The 20279-nt window shown below is 35.8% G+C and overlaps 1 long non-coding RNA gene across 1 annotated transcript in view; it reads right to left on the minus strand.

Moving 5' to 3' along the window:
* The window catches only part of LOC126756058 (uncharacterized), a 147567-nt gene that overhangs the window by 69727 nt on the left and 57561 nt on the right, over positions 1–20279 (minus strand). The window lies entirely within an intron of this gene.

Consider the following 20279-nt stretch of genomic DNA (forward strand, 5'->3'; position numbering starts at 1 on the left):
AAGTAAGTAAAAATCGTGGAGGAACACTTTATACTAAATGTAAATTTCTCCACAGTAATTAAATTTTCGTATAACTAATTATATTTTCTTCTTATTTTTTCGAAAAGGTTGTTTATAACCAAGTTGTGAATTTGTTAAAAACTCGAACCATTCACAAATATTTGTCGAAAATAAATTAGAGACAAATACTTTTGCAAAAATTGTATGCATACATTTCTGTGTTCGATATGGTTGTTTTTAGTATTTCGAACACGTCTGTATATACATATGTACATATGTACTTATGTAACCCGTTGATGGAACGTCAAAGTAGACAAAAAAATACTTTAGTTTTAATTTAGAATTAAATGCGAACAATCGATCTGGTCTGCAAAGCTTCAGAACTACACCTATCTTTTAGAAAGAACTTTCAGATAGAGCGCATAGGTATTTTTTCCTTAAAACATGGCGAAATCATTAAATATATTACTGATAATATAAATTGATCTAGACATCTCTATATCTCATTTGAAGACGTGATTAATATATTTGTAACCAAATTCTGACAATTGACTCTTCGGAGGGCATAAGTATGTACGTAAAAAGAACCAGTTGAGCTTGTCGTTCATACTTGGTCATTGCACTCATGTATCTGAGTATTTATATTTTTTAAAGGACTACGCGAGCGTTGCGTTTATGGTTGGGTATACACGGGTGATTCTAGTGCATAGCACTCCAACTTCGTTAATTAATAATAATTGAAAATATACGCCTTTAGAAAGATATTTACATACCTGAAGTGAATATATGAAAGTATACATACATACATATCGCCACCTAAAATGCAAAATAACGTAACAACATTTTCGAAAATTTACAGTTGCGTGAATGAAACACGAAATAAAATGGAACAAGAGTGAAAAAAAAATTTAATATTGGTTAAAACTGGTTCATATGTGAGCGCAGAACCTGAAATTGCTGGACAAATGTAATATTATGAATGTAATTTGAAGTAGTGAATCGTAATCAATAAGATACTCAATTTCGAATTTTTTGATGATACGTTATTTTGCATTTTAGGTGACGATATGTATATCGCACTTTAACTACAAAAGTGGCACAACTCGAAAAAGGGAAAGAGCACAGTCAACACAAAAGTATTTTTGTGATTTTACTGTTAAGGGGGTATTCTGGTTTAGAAATTTAAAAAAATCGATTTTTTTTTATATTTTCAAAGTTTAACTATTCAAGAATATGTGCATAAGAGGATTTTTCAAAATTCAAATTATTTTCGGAGATATAGGCATTTTTCTGACCCGGCATCCAAACTGCTTCGGCCGGAACTAATCGAATAAAAGACTTTACGCTAAACTTTAAACGCGTTTTTCTGAAAACTGACTTTTTCGGAAAGATACCCACGATTTCTCAGGTTCAACTGGACCGATTTACTTGAAATATTTATAGAGTCTTCTTTAGAGGCTTGTCTATGGTTGGAACTAGCCCCATCCCCAAATTTTTATTTTTATTATTTTTAAAAAATTCGAAATAGTCAGAAAAAGTGATCCAAAAAAACTTTTTTTTCCAGGCAGTCGCCATTTTGTGAAACAATTTTTTTCCCACTTTTCCGTAGTTCCGGCCATTGCGACATTATTCTAGATTAATAATCTTTTTTTTTTTTTTTTTGGTTTCAGATAACTAGGAGGGTTGAAATCATGGGTATGGTCACGTGGAAATTTTTAGAGACCCCCCATTTCGTCAACTCATAATTTTTGAAACTTTTTACTTTTTTAGTTTTTAATATTTTTCTGTACTCTTCTAAAATTAACAAATAACTAATAAAAAAATGGATAGTAAAAATATTAATTGCCTTTTTTTTACGACACTTTGAAAATTAACTGAAATTCATGCTTCTAGCCCAGAATACCCCCTTAAGTGTGATAGTGATGACATTACAATTTCTTGGGTAGATAGATAAGTTTATTACGAATTGATATATTTGAAAATCGAAAACTTTTGAGTTGTGACTCTTTATCTTTTGTATTTAACGTACGATATGCATGTATACACATATCTATCTACAAGTACATACATACATATGTATGTATGTATGGACGTTTTAATGTTGTAAATCATATTAAAAACTTCCATATTTTTTATATGAGCAAAGTGGTGCACATAGATATCTTGTTTGTAATAATGTATATGTACATATCGTCACCTAAAATGCAAAATAACGTATCATCAAAAAATTCGAAATTGAGTATCTTATTGATTACAATTCACTACTTCAAATTACATACATACATAGTATTGCATACATATGTCCAACATTTTCAGGTTCTGCGCTCAGCTATAAACCAGTTTTAACCAATATTAAAAATTTTGTTTTCACTCTTGTTCCATTTTATTTCGTGTTTCATTCACGCCACTGTAAATTTTCGAAAATGTTGTTACGTTATTTTGCATTTTAGGTGGTGATATGTCCTTCTGAGGACCATTACTACCAAAAGTTATTCGACGTAAAAGCAAGACGTAGTAGCCACGACACACGTACATACCATACATACAAATATTAATCATAAAGCGACGTAAAAGTGCGCCCTGCACGTGCCAATCGCGCGTGAGAAACGTCTGTTCATTGCCTTTCCCACGCTTACAATTATTTTGTTTGAGGTTACTTGGATGCGTTCAATATTTTCGTACTGCTTTTACCGTCTTGCCGTGGCCCTAGGCGAGAGGCAACTTGGTTTAATTCAGCAAATGTTTTTTGGGGTGGCTCGTCGCCTCGACAATACTTGTGCCTGTATGTGTTAGTGTGGTATTATTTGATTTTGAACAAATAAAAAAGCGAATATGCACTCATGGTGATTACTCAGAGATCACAAACATCACAAGTCCAGTTGGGGGTGTTTGATGCACTTACTGTGTGAACATAACAAAAAGACATACTCATACATATACTACGTATATAAGTGGTAGTAGCTCATGAGTGAAGAGTGTAAGTCATAACTGGTAAGGTAAGGATCAGTTGAAAAAGAGATTATCTTCATTTATTTATTGTTCTTTTATCGGATGCATACTTGTTGACATACACATACTTATGTATGTATGTATGTATGTAAGTATGTATGTATGTATGTGTATGTTTTGAGTGTAAGTTGAGTAAAGCGACAAAATGGTGGACCTGTTGTATAACAGTAAATAACTAAAGTAACACAGGGCTACAAAGCATTCGCTGGTAACCTTATAAATTTAGCGATAATTAACATTCGATATCGAAACTACTAATTTATACGTTTTATCTGATTCATGTTCTCAACAGAATGATAAGTGCAATATGTGCACTTCATATAAAACAAGCTGACGTCACAGATTTCATTCATAATTACAAGTGCCTTTCTTTCAATCGATAAGAACTTAGAATTTAAAATTTGAACCAAATAAACCAGTGGCGTAGCTACAACTTCGGGCGCCCGGGGCCAAGGATGTTCTGCCGCCCCCCTTTATCTACCTACCTACAAGTTTCATGAGGTGGTTCGAACAAAAGTGAATTTTTACAAAATATCATCGATATTAAGTAAGTAATTCTGAAGTTCCAAAATTCTCACAACACGGTTTTTGGGGAAATTGATGACATCTTATTAAAAGCCATAGAAAAAACCCATTTTCGCCCTATATCTTGTACACTTTTGACACAATTTGCAGGAATTTTTGCCCGAATCGGAGTTTTTAGATACAATTTTTGAAAATTTGGAGAAATAAAAGTATTTGTTACATAATGTTTGTTTGGGTAACTGTGAGAGTGACGCGTCCAGCGAAGATCGTTTTGCCGCCCCCAAGACGTTGCGGCCGGGGCGACACTACATTTTATTCTCAAATATTTCGTAATCTTAACATAATATTCTGTAGTTATACATAAGTATGTATATCTCCTGTTGTCTTATTGAGTCGTTTTAAATATACTTCAAAACAAGTAGGGAAGGGCTCAGTTCGGATGCAACCGAACATTTTATACTCTTGAAACTTGGAAGAATCGAAGCCAGGGAAATACTTTAATACTTTTATATATGTAGAGTAAAGTCAGCCGAATGTTCGATAATCCTGATAAAGGTTATAAGGGGGGTAAGTCAAGTTTTCGCTCAAATTTATCCATTTTAGGCACAAAGATATACTGTTATGAATAAAACACGCTCTCTTATTTTCATTGAGGTAACTCACATATTAGTCACCCCGCAGTTCGAAAAACTTTATATTAACTACATGGGAACCAAGGAAAGTATTAGTCCGATTCAACCCACTTTTGACAAACAGACATACCATTATATCAGCAGGATTATCCCATAATTTTAGTTATATAAATCACACATTGATCGACATTTTCGATCAACCATAGGTACCGGGGTCTAAATATTCGGTACCTAGGGGTTTGAACACTGTTTATTGAATTTAAACAATTTTTGGTCATAAGGTGGTACACACAAAAGACATTATTCGTGCAAAGTTTTATCCCATTATATTGATTGCTTTTTGCTTTGTGTACTGGAAACTAAACGAATCAAATGGAATTTAAAATTGTGCTAAATGGGAAGTAGGCGTGTTCCCATAAAAAAATACCATCTCAGTGGTAAAATTTACTGTTTCTGGCGTATTTAGTTATTGATTTTTCGCGCTTTTAATGGTGTTTAATAGTACCGTTATTTGGGGAGTAAGCGGGGTTATCCTCCGATTTCATCCATGTTCACGCTGCTGGTAGAAGTTGTTATAAATTTTGTACTCTTCAAATTTGGTTGTTGTACCTTAAGTGTACCGTAAACTTATTAGAAGGCGGGGCCGCGCCCACTTAAAAAAAAATTTGCCCAAAGGTGCCCCTCGCGACTATCTTTATCTTTAGTGCTTAGTTATGGCACTTTATATGTTTTCGGTTAATGGCAATTTGTGGGCGTGGCAGTAATCCGATTACTCCCATCTACGAACTCGTAATTTTCTTTGTACTAAGAACCTGCATACTAAGTTTCAATTAGATATCTCAATTTTTACTCAAGTTGCAGCTTGCACGGACGGACGGACAGACTGACAGTCAACTGGATTTCAACCTTTTCGCCATCCTGATCATTTATATATGTATATATAACTCTATATCTATCATGCTTATTTTTGGGTGATACGTACAACCGTTAGGTGAAGAAAACTATAATACTCTGTAGCAACTGGTTGCAAGAATATAAAAAAGCGGTGAGAGAACCAGTGAATCTCTTCATGATAAGGATAAGCCCACTTTAAGGTTTGGTATGTCTAATGTGCTTTACTACTTTCATCCAATTACTACTGTCACGTAATACAAGTAACTTTCTGTGGGTGCGTGTGAGGATATCTAGAGTCATATATTTGTAGTCCTAACTACCGCTTCTCGGAGAAATTATCTCAAATTTCGTGTAAAGCAGTTACACACCAAATTACAGGTTCTTAAAGCTTTCCACTAACCCACTTTTAAGCACAACCTTAAATTAGCACATAATTCTTTTATAATTTTAACCGTGACAATTTATTACATGTGCATTTCGATAGAATAAACAAGAAAACCCCTCACCTTCGGTTGTACCGAAGCCATAAACCTTTTCCAAACACAAAAGATTTCATACAAAAGCTTAATTTTGATTGTTCAGTTGGTTTGACAGCTATGTACGTACATATGTACAGCAACTTCCAATCGGCTGCGATGTCTGGTCGGACCCGATTGACCCTCTTTTGAATCTCTTGAGGACTTCCACGTAAAACTCGGCGTTGACGGTTTGTCCAGGAGGAACACATTCATAGTGGACGATGCCTTACGTACCTCTGCTCTAACGAAAGCTGCATTTTCGTCGCGCGAAAATGTTTGTCCTGACTCTTCAGGTGCTCGGAGACAACTGATCAGCCGCTAGGTTAGGTAGGATCGCCCTCTACCGAATCCAGTCGGTGCGCGCACACTGCGAAGTACAGTCGTGGCGGAAGTAAATCAGTCCTATTACTTTCCGGATAAACCCTGTATCTGCTATAATGGTTCTACCCAAAAAAAAATCAGGATTGTAGCGGTGCCTGGATAATAATTCGTACCAAATTTTATGAAGATATTTCGACAAATACAAAAGTTTTCCAAACAGAACATGATTTTATGGTTCATTTTGAATGGCAGCTATATGCCATAGTGGTCCTATATCAGCGGTTCCGACAAATAAGCAACTTCTTAGAGAGAAAAAGACGTGTTGAAAAACTTAGATCAATATCTCAAAAGCTGAGAGACTAGTTCGCTTTTATACAGACAGACGTTCGGAAAGACGGATAGGTCTTACTCAATTCAGCTTGTCATACTAATCATTTATATATAAATATACTTCGTAGAGTCTTCGGCGATTCCTTCTGGACGTTTCAAACTTCATGAAAAACTTAATAAACCATGTGCAGGCTATAAAAACCTCAAATATGTGATATGTTTATTTTGGAATAACGCGCATTGATGGCACGACAGTGTTTGTTCCTTAAAAGTGACTTTAGCTAGTAATTTCAATGATTAACCAATATTAATAGGAACTGGTTGGATTATATAATTAACAAGAGCCATCCCTCGATCAGCGTAGGTGTAGTTTTAAAATCGGCTTCTTATTAGCTATAATTATCGCCAAATCCTTTACGAACCGTTCCCATTTAATTACTTCAGGAAGTTAAGTCTGAATGTACCAGAAGATTTCAAGAATAATGACCTATCTTAATAACTATTCTTGTGAAGACGTGGAACTGTAAAACATATTTTTGAACCTATTTAGATCGCACTCATATTTCAGTATAAGACTGCATTTTTGAAAATATATTTACGAAAAATATATCTGTTTGTATCATCAAGTAAAGTTATTTAATAACAAGTGTAGCCAGAGTTATACTCTTGAAAATTACAAGGATCAAAGCACGCGAAATACGCACAGTTGTTAGCAAAACTTTATATTAAACAAGTGAGGAAGGTCTATTACTAGAAAAACATTTTTAGGGTTCCTCCTAAGTGAATTTGTTTATTGTAATTTATGAGATATGTACATTAAACCCATTAAAATTTAAAATTTTTAGCCAAGAGGTGCCCTTTGCTACTACAATCTCACGTACCAAATTACAGGTTTATAATTAATTTAATGCTTAGTTATGGCATTTTATGAGTTTTCGATTCGATCAATTACGCCTATCCACGAACTCATCCTCACTTTTTTCTAAGGAATGTCCACAGACGGACTAACAACCACTTGGATCTAAACTCGTCTCAGAATCCAGATTTTTTATTTATCCATAACTCGATTACCGTTACGTGAACAAAACTATTGTACCCCGTAGCCACATGTTGCAAGAGTATACACATTTTGGTGGATTATTATTTTAAAAAATAGATAAAAAAGAATAGGTTTGATTCACCAAGCAGACTTGGTCACCGTTGTAGTTTAGTCTACTGTAATGAGGAAAATAGATTATACATTTAACTAAACTAACCATTCTCCATGATTAATGAAAGCTGTGAATAAACATATACATATACATATATATACATATACAGACACAGGGGATCTTACGAAAATTAAACAGCTAATTTGCATAAATTTTTCTTATAAAGGGCAATAGTTTGACTACAGACTTGATGACATTTGTAACCACAACACAATTAATCTCAGAGACACGTACATTACCTAACACACATATATGAGGCATCAGGCTCTTCGGAGTCATTTAATTTTTTCAATTTAAAATTCCAATTGTATGTACATATTTTCGAATGTATTTCCAATGTAGAGAGGATACAATTGGTAGTGAAAAAGAAAAAACTTGTTTCAAATTACACTCCAAATGAAATGGTTCTTTGTATTCAATTAGTCACATCACTCAAGTTGGAGAGGGGCGAGCTGCGGCTGTGACCATTATTGTGAGACTAAAAAACGTTTAAAAGGTAAACTGTGCTAAATTAGGAAAACATGCATTAACAGTTACTTCACACAACATATCTAGCTATTGAGTGTTGAGCACTTAAAAGCTGAAATGCGTAAATGCCCAGATTAAATTGTACACAGAAATAAGATTGTGTGCGACCATTTCAATTGTGGCATGTGAAAATTGATCACTTAATAGCTTTTGAGAATCGAAAGTAATCAATAAAAAAATTATTAACTTCTGTTCAACTCCTAGCTATCCCAAACATAGAGAACAAAGGGACCTCTAATAATTCAGCTCATTCGTCGTAGCAAAACTGCATACATGTGCTACATGTTCATGCTGATGTTATGATTTTCCGAAAATATTTTCGTAACTTTGATTCTTGAAAAGTAAAGAGTTGATAAAAATTAGCAATCAACGTCCTGCCCGTTAGAGTTTTTTACGTATGTATGTATCGTACGGAGTGATGCAGCGAATTGATGAGAATGGATGAGGCAAGGAATAGCGATCATCCTGTTCAAGTATTCCCAAAACACGAATACAGAGCTTCGGCAATTATCGAATGATTGATACGTTCGATGCGATTGATTCAAAATGCTTTCCACCAACAAATATGTATGTATACACACACATACATACATGTGCAAGTGGATATTGTTGAGCCACTCAAAGGCTCGTTTGCACACGTTTCGCCAATTTGATTTTAATTTTTAATTGCAAACGAACACGTCATTGTTCCGTTAACCGTTCGTGAAACCAATGACAGTCGCCGCTTTGGCTTTGAAGTGTCATTGTCAAGGTATCGATTCCCTCCTATCAGCCACTCCACACAGATGAACGAGTGGTTGTTGTTATTGTATGCCCTTGCACTGCTCCGTCGCTTCGTGGTTGCGCGTGACACACAATGACCGCAGATCCCCTGCAGCGCTAAATTTTCATTCTATCGACATATTTGTAACTGCAGAAAGGCTAGTCGCAAGGAAAATGCACACAAACAGAGTATTGTCACAGAATCTCTAATTCTAAGCGCATCTGTATATTTATACACGAACTGCACTTGTGTTCATAGCTACGTATGTTCGTATGTGTATGTACTTGTATGTGGGCACTTGTAGGCATGAATTTCCAATGACCTTAATTTACATTTTATCACATTTACATTATATACGTTTGTTGGTGTGTATGAAATTCGAAACACATTGACAAGTGCAAAAAATTAAAATTATTTATGATTGCAAATATTGTGTATAATAAATAATTCAGAAACTGTGACCCAAATCGCCAGCGGCTCTCTGCTTGCGACCGTTGCACTTTTGGACATCGCACCCACTTAAATGACCTATTTTAAATGGACGTGACCCGAACATAATTGCAGCGATATATTTAATTAGCGTGCATTGTTCGAAACAAATGCTTTTAGCGGGATGGCTGTAGAGAATATTTTAAGAGATTTGAAATTTAATTGAGTGCTATGGGGCACCGCTTTTAACATCAATATTTGATATATTTAATTGTTTACCAAAGAATATACATACATATACTTGTATGTGAAACGTGTGATATTTTAAGCAAGCTTCAGTTCATCTTTAAATTTTTCTGGAAATCTATCTACCTATCTATATATGTACATATTTAAAAAAGAAAGTACGTCTGTATGTTCTGAGTAAGCTCCGAAACGGCTGGAACAATTTTAATGAAACTCAGGAAATCCTGTAAAGTTTTGGTGACGATCGGAGCACTTTTTTTTGAACTGCCAAATACAGTTTTTATTTACTCGTACTATGATGATATTCTATTGTTTTATAACCCAAATTTGTGTTGACATATGTGTTGTGGATATACATATGTATATGTCAATATGAAACATATTTAAGTACAATGGAGTATATTGAAGTATACTGAAGTATATTAAAGTAAATAATTAAGGATTTTTAGGAATTCCAGGTAAGTTGTAGCGCCGCGAATGTATCCGTTTACTGATGCGTTTTCATTTGGTTGTTACAACGGAAAATTGTATTTTTCTTCCCCAATCATGTTTCTACACAGAATCATTGTAATAAATAAAAAATGGCACCCAAACAAGTATTACCAAGTATTGGTAAAAACAAAACCTCCGATTCAAAGAATGTTAAGGGAAAAACAAGTAAGGAAGGGCTAAGTTCGGGTGTCACCGAACATTTTATACTCTCGCATGATAAAGTGATAATCGAGATTTCATTATCCGTCATTTACATATTTTTTTATTTTGCTGTAAAATTAATTAGATTAGTAGTTCCTGAGATATGGTTTTTAGTCCATAAGTGGGCGAAGCCACGACCATTTTCAATTTTTAAGAAAGCCTGGGTGCAGCTTCCTTCTGCCATTTCTTCCGTAAAATTTTGTGTTTCTGACGTTTTTTATTAGTCGGTTAACGCACTTATAGTGATTTTCAACATAACCTTTGTATGGGAGGTGGGCGTGGTTATTTCCGATGAAATGTATATGGAAATACCTGAAGGAAACAACTCTATAGAGTTTGGTTGACATAGCTATAGTAGTTTCCGAGATATATACAAAAAACTTAGTAGGGGGCGGGGCCACGCCCACTTTTCCAAAAAAATTACGTCCACATACGCACCTTCTTAATGCGATCCTTTGTGCCAAATTTCACTTTAATATCTTCATTTATGGCTTAGTTATGACACTTTATAGGTTTTCGGTTTCCGCCATTTTGTGGGCGTGGCAGTGGGCCGATTTTGCCCATCTTCGAACTTAACCTTCTTATGGAGCCAGTAAACACGTGTACCAAGTTTCATCACGATATCTAAATTTTTACTCAAGTTACAGTTTGCACGGGCGGACGGACAGACAGACATCCGGATTTCAACTCTACTCGTCACCCTGATCACTTTCGTATATATAACCCTATATCTGACTCTTTTAGTTTTAGGACTTACAAACAACCGTTATGTGAACAAAACTATAATACTCTCTTAGCAACTTTGTTGCGAGAGTATAAAAATACCTGTCGTTTCATAAGTATTTATTAATGTCCTTAATTCACAGATAATTCACATTTACGATGCCCAAGCCATGCGTCGTACTTTCAATTCTGGCATTAACTTGAGCCCGATATGCTTTTGTATCCATGATAAGAACGATATTGTATTTACTAACAAGTATAGTACATATATGGGTGTAGGTAATAATCTTCACCCGCTCGAAACGAGAATAGAAGAAAATGAATATGAAGATAATTGATTAAATTAATATAATTAGGAGATAAATTAAATATTTAATGTTGTAATTTTATTGTAAAAAAAGCAAAATCTAACCCGGCGAAGCGAGCTGGGTAAGCTAGTATACTATATAATACATTTTTACCCAATAATTATTGAATAATTAAAAAATAGCTGTAGCGCCACTCTTCTATTCACTTTACTACCATTTATGAAATGTACGATTCGTAGTGTTCCCAGATCATAATCGAATATTTCCTTTGGCTCAGAGTGTATTTTTTTCCATTTGGAAAAAATAACATTTTTTTTTTTTCAGTTTCGGACTTAATTTATAGTTTCTTCTTAAATCTAACTCAAAACAAGTAAGGAAGGGCTAAGTTCGGGTGTCACCGAACATTTTATACTCTCGCATGGTAAAGTGATAATCGAGATTTCATAATACGTCATTTACATATTTTTCAAATACCGTATTTTTGTAAAATTTTATTCCGCTATCATCATTGGTTCCTAATGTTTATACTCGTATTATACAGAGAAGGCATCAGATGGAATTCAAAATAGCTTTATATTGGAAGAAGGCGTGGTTGTGAACCGATTTCAGCCATATTTCGTACATGTCATCAGGGTGTTAAGAAAATATTATATACCGAATTTCATTGAAATCGGTATAGTAGCTCCTGAGATATGGTTCTTGGTCCATAAGTGGGCGGCGCCACGCCCATTTTCAATTTAAAAAAAAAGCCTGGATGCAGCTTCCTGCTGCAATTTCTTCCGTAAAATTTAGTGTTTCTGACGTTTTTTGTTAGTCGGTTAACGCACTTTTAGTGATTTTTAACATAACCTTTGTATGGGAGGTGGGCGTGGTTATTATCCGATTTCTTCCATTTTTGAACTGTATATGGAAATGCCTGAAGAAAACGTCTCTGTAGAGTTTGGTTGACATAGCTATAGTAGTTTCCGAGATATGTACAAAAAACTTAGTAGGGGGCGGGGCCACGCCCACTTCTCCAAAACAATTGCGTCCAAATATGCCCCTCCCTAATGCGATCCTTTGTGCCAAATTTCACTTTAATATCTTTATTTATGGCTTAGTTATGACACTTTATAGGTTTTCCGTTTCCGCCATTTTGTGGGCGTGGCAGTGGGCCGATTTTGCCCATCTTCGAACTTAACCTTCTTATGGAGCCAAGGAATATGTGTACCAAGTTTCATCATGATATCTCAATTTTTACTCAAGTTACAGCTTGCACGGACGGACAGACAGACATCCGGATTTCGACTCTACTCGTCGCCCTGATCACTTTGGTATATATAACCCTATATCTGACTCTTTTAGTTTTAGGACTTACAAACAACCGTTATGTGAACAAAACTATAATACTTCTTAGCAACATTGTTGCGAGAGTATAAAAACGTATGAAAATTAATACGCAACGGACAGACGGGCACAACTAAATTGACTCAGCTCTTCCCGCTGATCACTTACAGTATATAGTTATGTATATATTTTTTTGGGGTTTCCACGATTTTTCAATGACAAACTTAATATACTTTATTTAAGGTATAATACTCGTAATATAACAATGTAATGACGAGGAAAAAAATAACCACGTTTTTGTTCTAGAAATATATCGTTTTTTGAAGCGGAGTAATGTTTAAGTCGAAGTAATTTATTTTTATTTCGAAGCTCTAGACTAAAATTTTTAGAATTCAATAAAGGTATAAACATTTGGTACATTTCCAGGTCTAAATAAAACTAAAGGCAGTATGAAATGCAGAATCTAAGCGAGTTTTGCAAAAATTAAAAGCTGTGTTATGCATTGTGTGCAACTGGTGGTCTCTAAATTATGTCAATACGAAGTTACATATATATTAGGCGTACGAATTTCACAATCTTCAAAAGCAGAAGAAAAAAGCTATTCCTTATTTTTATGAGAATAATGGGAATAATTTTCAACAGAACCTCCTAAGATAGCAGCCATGTAAAGTAAATTTGAAGTTCAAAAGGATTTATATTAGACGTATGGTCGGTTTAACTGGACCCGATTCAATTCATTTTTGAGATGGAGACATACTATTATAAGAAAAATGTTCTCTCCAAACTTCACAGTGACCGATATTTTCGATAAAATATTAGTAGGAACTGGGGTCCACATATTGAGTATCTGGGGGCTTGAATAGTTTTGGTACGTTTGGACAATTTTTCGTCATATGGTGACACACCTCAAAGGCACTTTTCGTGCAAAGTTTTATTCGTTTATTTATTTATTTTTACACCGTAATGTCGGAATGTCAGAATAATATTGCATACCAAAATTCGTTGAAATCGGTTAAGTCGAGATATGGTTTTCACTTGAATGTGGGCGGGGTCACGCCCAACTTTCAAATTTGAAATCAACTCCTACAAGGCCCTCTCTTATGATCCAGAAAGTAATACGACTGAGTCGATTTAAACAATTTATTGAATTTAAAAACTTTTAAAGTAGGCTCCTTCTGCAATTTCCAAGCATTGAAGGCGTTACGCAAGGCATTCCCCGGAATAGCCTTGAGAGCCGAGATGCATGCTGCTTGGATCCCCCTCTCTCAAAAGGCCTCTTTGTCTCGGGATCATACTCAAAGATCCATGAATCGTCACCTGGGATTACGTTATTCAAAAATTGGGGCTCACTTTCACACATATTAAAATTTTCTTGGCACACTTCCACTCGCCGAAATTTGTGGTCGTCAGTGAGCACTTTTGGAACCATCTTCGCGCACACCTTGCGCATGTTCAAGTGCTCCGTCACAATGTCATGAACCTCAGATTTTGATAAATTTAGCATCTGAGCAATTAAACGAATACTTAGTCGACGGTCTGAGTTCAAAACTTTATGCACACGAATCACATTGTCGGTGTTTGTCGAAGGCGAAGGTCTCCCAGCACGGTCTTCATCAGCGATCTCTTCCCGGCCCTCCAAAAACACCTGGTGCCACCGAAACACACCACTTCTTGCTAAAGCAACATTTGGGTAAGCCTGCTTGATCATACGCAATGTAGATTTACCGAGTTTCAAAAAGAATTTAGTCACGTACCTCTGCTCTAACGAACGATGCATTTTTGGCTTGCACCACTCACAGAAACACGTCGCGCGAAAATGTTTGTCCTGACTCTCCAGGTGCTCGGAGACAACTGACCAGCCGCTCGTTCGTTAGCTAGGAACGCCCTCTACCGGATCCAGACTGGATCATCCAATCAGTGCACGCAAGTTAATTCAACCAGTGATATGTAACATGAACATATCTATTATTTGTCATAAATGTGTAACATGACACTTCCGACCCATATAGACCATTCCTAGAATGTAAGATTAATATTTGAATCTAGGCTTAAGCAAAATATTGTATTGTATATAAGACGAAATAAAGAAAACGAGGCAGTTGCCCACGAGATCTTGGCGCTGTTATTAATTCGCACGCTGCGAAGTACAGTCGCGGTGGAAGAAAATCAGTTGTTTTACTTTCCGGACAAACCCTGTATAACTCCATATATGCTTATCCTGATTAGGTTTAGGTGATGCAAACAACCGTTAGGTGAACAAAACTTTTATACTCTGTAGTAATATGTTGCAAAAGTATAAAAATTAAGCTACCAATATATAGTATGTTCTCTTTGTGCGCTGGACTATTGGTTTACTTAAAAAAGTTTAGTGTAAAATGTAGTAAAATAGTGTACTTACAAAGACAATTCGTTTAGCATTATAAATACTAGTTATGTCGAAAAATACATATCAATATCCAGGTGAGTCTGACAACTGAAAGTTAAGCCGTTCCCACGACAGTCCCGTCGAAGTAACCGGAACGGACCTGGATTTTTATCCGGCCAAGGACTGTCAACTCGGCATCTCGAAAGTACCTCAGGAATGTTTGTCTGCCGCTAAAGTAACAACAACAACCGGAAGCTAAGAACAAGTCTTTCTAGCTCCTCCTCATACGCTGTGAAAATTGTCGAAATTAGAGAAACACGCGAACACCCGATATAACAGTTATTTTGAAAACTATTAGTGAAATAACTTACTCACAAGGCTTTAAATCGTTAATGTTGGTCAATATATGTATGTATGTGATGTGTTAATGAAGTTAAGTTGACAACTTTTCGTAAAAATTGTGTGGCACTGAAACTCTCTTACTTGTTCCAATGTCCTTCTTTAAAATATTTTTCTTCTTGTTAATAGAATGATGTAACTCCAATGAAACTATTTAAACTGATTTGGGCTTTGCTAATGATTTTTAATGACTTAGATATTAAATAAATTTTTGTCGAACATTATGTTTGCTTTCATAACAAAGTTGGTGCGTTTACATATTTTTGATTATCGTTTAATTCGTATCACATTTATTTTAAACCTGTTGCATTGTTCGGTTAACATGCATACAAAGTGAGGCCAGGGCAAGGGCGCCTGCAGAGTGGGCGCTCAAAGCCGAGACGGGCGCAAAGCTGACGAATGCGAGAAATAAGCGTCAATCTGTGAGCGCTCATTTTCATAAGAAAACGCACAGGCACCGCAGAGTGGACGCTGACCGACGTCGAGCGTAAAGCTGATCAATGCAAGTAAAAAGTTTGGAAACGTTTTCGGCGCCAACCCGCTTTGAAATACATAACTAATATATGTGACCTGGTCTACGAAAAGGGAGCTAACGTGCGAAAACTAGTTTTCTGGGAAACAGTTGTTAAAAATAAACAACATCCGAATCAACTAAAAAGTAAAGATTGATTTTTTTGACACCTAAGCCCCCTTTCCGTAGACCAGGTCACATATTATATATTCAAAAAACGTTTGCGGATGACGTCTTAAATCTTTATACAAATGGTGAAACTCATTACTTCAAGAACTTTCCTTCCCTTCTTATACTCTTGCAACAGAGTATAATACTACAAGTACCTACAACTAATCGAGACAGATATAAGGTTATGTATATGTACTATGTATAAACGATCACCATGATGATACGAGTTTAAATCCACGTAACTGTATTTCTGTCCGCCCGTGCAAGCTGTAATTTAAGTAAAAATTAAGATATCTTGATGAAATTTGGTAGACATGCTCCTGGGCATAATCGAACCCCGGCCGATCACAAAAAACGCCAACATTGGAACACGTATAAAGTACCATAACTAATCAGCAAATTTAGATACCGAACTCAAATTTGGCACAAATCACATTAAGGTGGGGCACCTGTGGTTTGAAAGTCTTTGAAAAATGGGCGTGGCCCTGTCCCATAACAAATGTAATGTAGGCTATGTTCGTAAATGCATCATGACGCGCATCATGACGATTGCATAACAAACAGAACGTTCAGAAATGCCAATATTGCAGCACTGCAATAATCAAGCGTTCAAAAAGACAACACTTCTATCAGCTGGCACTTCTATCAGCTGTCACTTCTATCAGCTGTCACTGTTTTATTTTAATTTTTGTATTGAAATTTAGTTAAATTATGTTAATAATAATTGTATAAATTATTATTTTTAAATTTTTAGTGAAAATCTCAGTAATGCGGAGACACAGTTATAGCTGAGAGTACGGTAGAATATGGAGGACGAGTTTAAATCGGGTAGAAGGAAAAAAATGTATTGTGGAAGAAAGTTGTGACCGAAGTTAAAAATGTAAATGAAAACAATAAAAATTAAAATGAAGTTCATCAGAAAAAGTAATAAAAAAACAAGTAAGGAAGGGCTAAGTTCGGGTGTCACCGAACATTTTATACTCTCGCATGGTAAAGTGATAATCGAGATTTCATTATCCGTCATTTAAATATTTTTCAAATACCGTATTTGTGTAAAGTTTTATTCCGCTATCATCATTGGTTCCTAATGTTTATACTCGTATTATATCGGGTGATTTTTTAAGAGCTTGATAACTTTTTAAAAAAAAAAAACGCATAAAATTTGCAAAATCTCATCGGTTCTTTATTTGAAACGTTAGATTGGTTCATGACATTTACTTTTTGAAGATAATTTCATTTAAATGTTGACCGCGGCTGCGTCTTAGGTGGTCCATTCGGAAAGTCCAATTTTGGGCAACTTTTTCGAGCATTTCGGCCGGAATAGCCCGAATTTCTTCGGAAATGTTGTGTTCCAAAGCTGGAATAGTTGCTGGCTTATTTCTGTAGACTTTAGACTTGACGTAGCCCCACAAAAAATAGTCTAAAGGCGTTAAATCGCATGATCTTCGTGGCCAACTTACGGGTCCATTTCTTGAGATGAATTGTTCTCCGAAGTTTTCCCTCAAAATGGCCATAGAATCGCGAGCTGTGTGGCATGTAGCGCCATCTTGTGGAAACCACATGTCAACCAAGTTCAGTTCTTCCATTTTTGGCAACAAAAAGTTTGTTAGCATCGAACGATAGCGATCGCCATTCACCGTAACGTTGCGTCCAACAGCATCTTTGAAAAAATACGGTCCAATGATTCCACCAGCGTACAAACCACACCAAACAGTGCATTTTTCGAGATGCATGGGCAGTTGGCCACCAAGATCATGCGATTTAACGCCTTTAGACTATTTTTTGTGGGGCTACGTCAAGTCTAAAGTCTACAGAAATAAGCCAGCAACTATTCCAGCTTTGGAAGACAACATTTCCGAAGAAATTCGGGCTATTCCGGCCGAAATGCTCGAAAAAGTTGCCCAAAATTGGACTTTCCGAATGGACCACCTAAGACGCAGCCGCGGTCAACATTTAAATGAAATTATCTTCAAAAAGTAAATGTCATGAACCAATCTAACGTTTCAAATAAAGAACCGATGAGATTTTGCAAATTTTATGCGTTTTTTTTTTAAAAAAGTTATCAAGCTCTTAAAAAATCACCCGATACAAAGAAGGCATCAGATGGAATTCAAAATAGCTTTATATGGGAAGAAGGCGTGGTTGTGAACCGATTTCAGCCATATTTCGTACATGTCATCAGGGTGTTAAGAAAACATTATATACCGAATTTCATTGAAATCGGTTTAGTAGCTCCTGAGATATGCTTCTTGGTCCATAAGTGGGCGGCGCCACGCCCATTTTCAATTTAAAAAAAAAGCCTGGGTGCAGCTTCCTTCTGCCACTTCTTCCGTAAAATTTAGTGTTTCTGACGTTTTTTGTTAGTCGGTTAACGCACTTTTAGTGATTTTGAACATAACCTTTGTATGGGAGGTGGGCGTGGTTATTATCCGATTTCTTCCATTTTTTAACTGTATATGGAAATACCTAAAGAAAACGACTCTGTAGAGTTTGGTTGACATAGCTATAATAGTTTCCGAGATATGTACAAAAAACTTAGTAGGGGGCGGGGCCACGCCCACTTTTCCAAAAAATTACTTCCAAATATGTCCCTCCCTAATGCGATCCTTTGTGCCAAATTTCACTTTAATATCTTTATTTATGGCTTAGTTATGACACTTTATAGGTTTTCGGTTTCCGCCATTTTGTGGGCGTGGCAGTAGGCCGATTTTGCCCATCTTCGAACTTAACCTTCTTATGGAGCCAAGGAATACGTGTACCAAGTTTCATCATGGTATCTCAATTTTTACTCAAGTTACAGCTTGCACGGACGGACGGACAGACGGACGGACGGACGGACAGACGGACGGACAGACGGACGGACAGACAGACATCCGGATTTCGACTCTACTCGTCGCCCTGATCACTTTGGTATATATAACCCTATATCTGACTCTTTTAGTTTTAGGACTTACAAACAACCGTTATGTGAACAAAACTATAATACTCTCGTTAGCAACATTGTTGCGAGAGTATAAAAATTATTCAAATAAAGGAAGGTGAGGTAAAGTAAATTTTTTATGATGAAAACATAGTGGTAAAATAGTTTCTTCTATCGATTCCATTGATATCATCTGAATCAACGGGGGCATCTTGAATTCCTTCGATTTCATTGTTGGTTTCCATATCGGCATGTGTTATTACATCGTTAATATGTTCAGAATAACCGCCCTTATTTATGATAAAATTGTGTAAGATAGCACAAGCGAGTATTACATTAGATGTGGCTTTAATGCTCGAAGCTTCAATATAATTTAAAATTTTAAACTGTTTCTTAAAAATCCCGAAAGTTTGTTCTATAAATACTTTGTCTTTTAAAAGACAAACATTTGTACCTACAATTTTTTTTTTTTTTTTGACTTCAATACCCTTCTTTTTCTTAAATTTAAAGAAAATCTATCATTTCTTTGTTCACAAATTTCGTTTAGTGTTAGATTCAGCAAAATTTCCATTCTAGTATTATACGCGTTCAAAAATGCAAACAAATGTATCTGCAAATTGTCAAAAATTGTATAAGAAGTATCAAACGTCACACTTGCAGTGTTGCTACTGTTGCTTATGCTGCAAGTCATGATGCATTTACGAACATAGCCGTATTTGTACATAACCCTAATTTACACAAGGTAAATTCTTCTAATTCTTGTTACGATAATGTAAAAAATAGGCGAAATCGAAAGACAACGCTGCACACTCCCCATATAACGTCAGAGACATTAAATTGTAGACATTGTTCGAATTCGGTCTCCTATTTCAAATATAAAGATTTTCGAACAGGCGGGTGACCTTATACCGGTTATTTCGGCCAATACGTGAGTTATGTCAATGAAAATGAGAGACCGTGGTTTATTAATAACAGTGTTTTCTTTCTTAATTTATAGCGAACATTTTCAGTAAAAGTAATAAAATAATAGTTCGTAAATATATTTGCCAATTAAGTGATATAAGTATACAAAAAATCGCTGCTGGATACAAGCAATCTGTGTAAAATCCGTTAAGTTGTCACAACGTTCCGTTACATGCGGTTCAAAATGTGCACTGAACGTATGTATGTCTTCTGTATAAAAGGGGAACTGAGAATAATAAACACATTTGTATGTAAATGTGATTTTTGGTTGACCTACATAGTCGCTTGACATAAGCACTTTAAGAAGAGAGGATACTCTTAATCGCACCCATAAAAACGGATATACAGACACCTGTTTGGAGACAGGAAATCCACAAGGCCTTTGTAAAGAGGAACACGACCTTGAAAACGTGGGCAACAGATGTAGGCCAATTCACTTGTTGGGGCCGCACACGACCGGCGTTAGTTCAAGTCGCGTGCTCCACGCGTTTGCA

Source organism: Bactrocera neohumeralis, chromosome 4, assembly GCF_024586455.1.
Source record: "Bactrocera neohumeralis isolate Rockhampton chromosome 4, APGP_CSIRO_Bneo_wtdbg2-racon-allhic-juicebox.fasta_v2, whole genome shotgun sequence".
NCBI classification, from domain to species: domain Eukaryota; kingdom Metazoa; phylum Arthropoda; class Insecta; order Diptera; family Tephritidae; genus Bactrocera; species Bactrocera neohumeralis.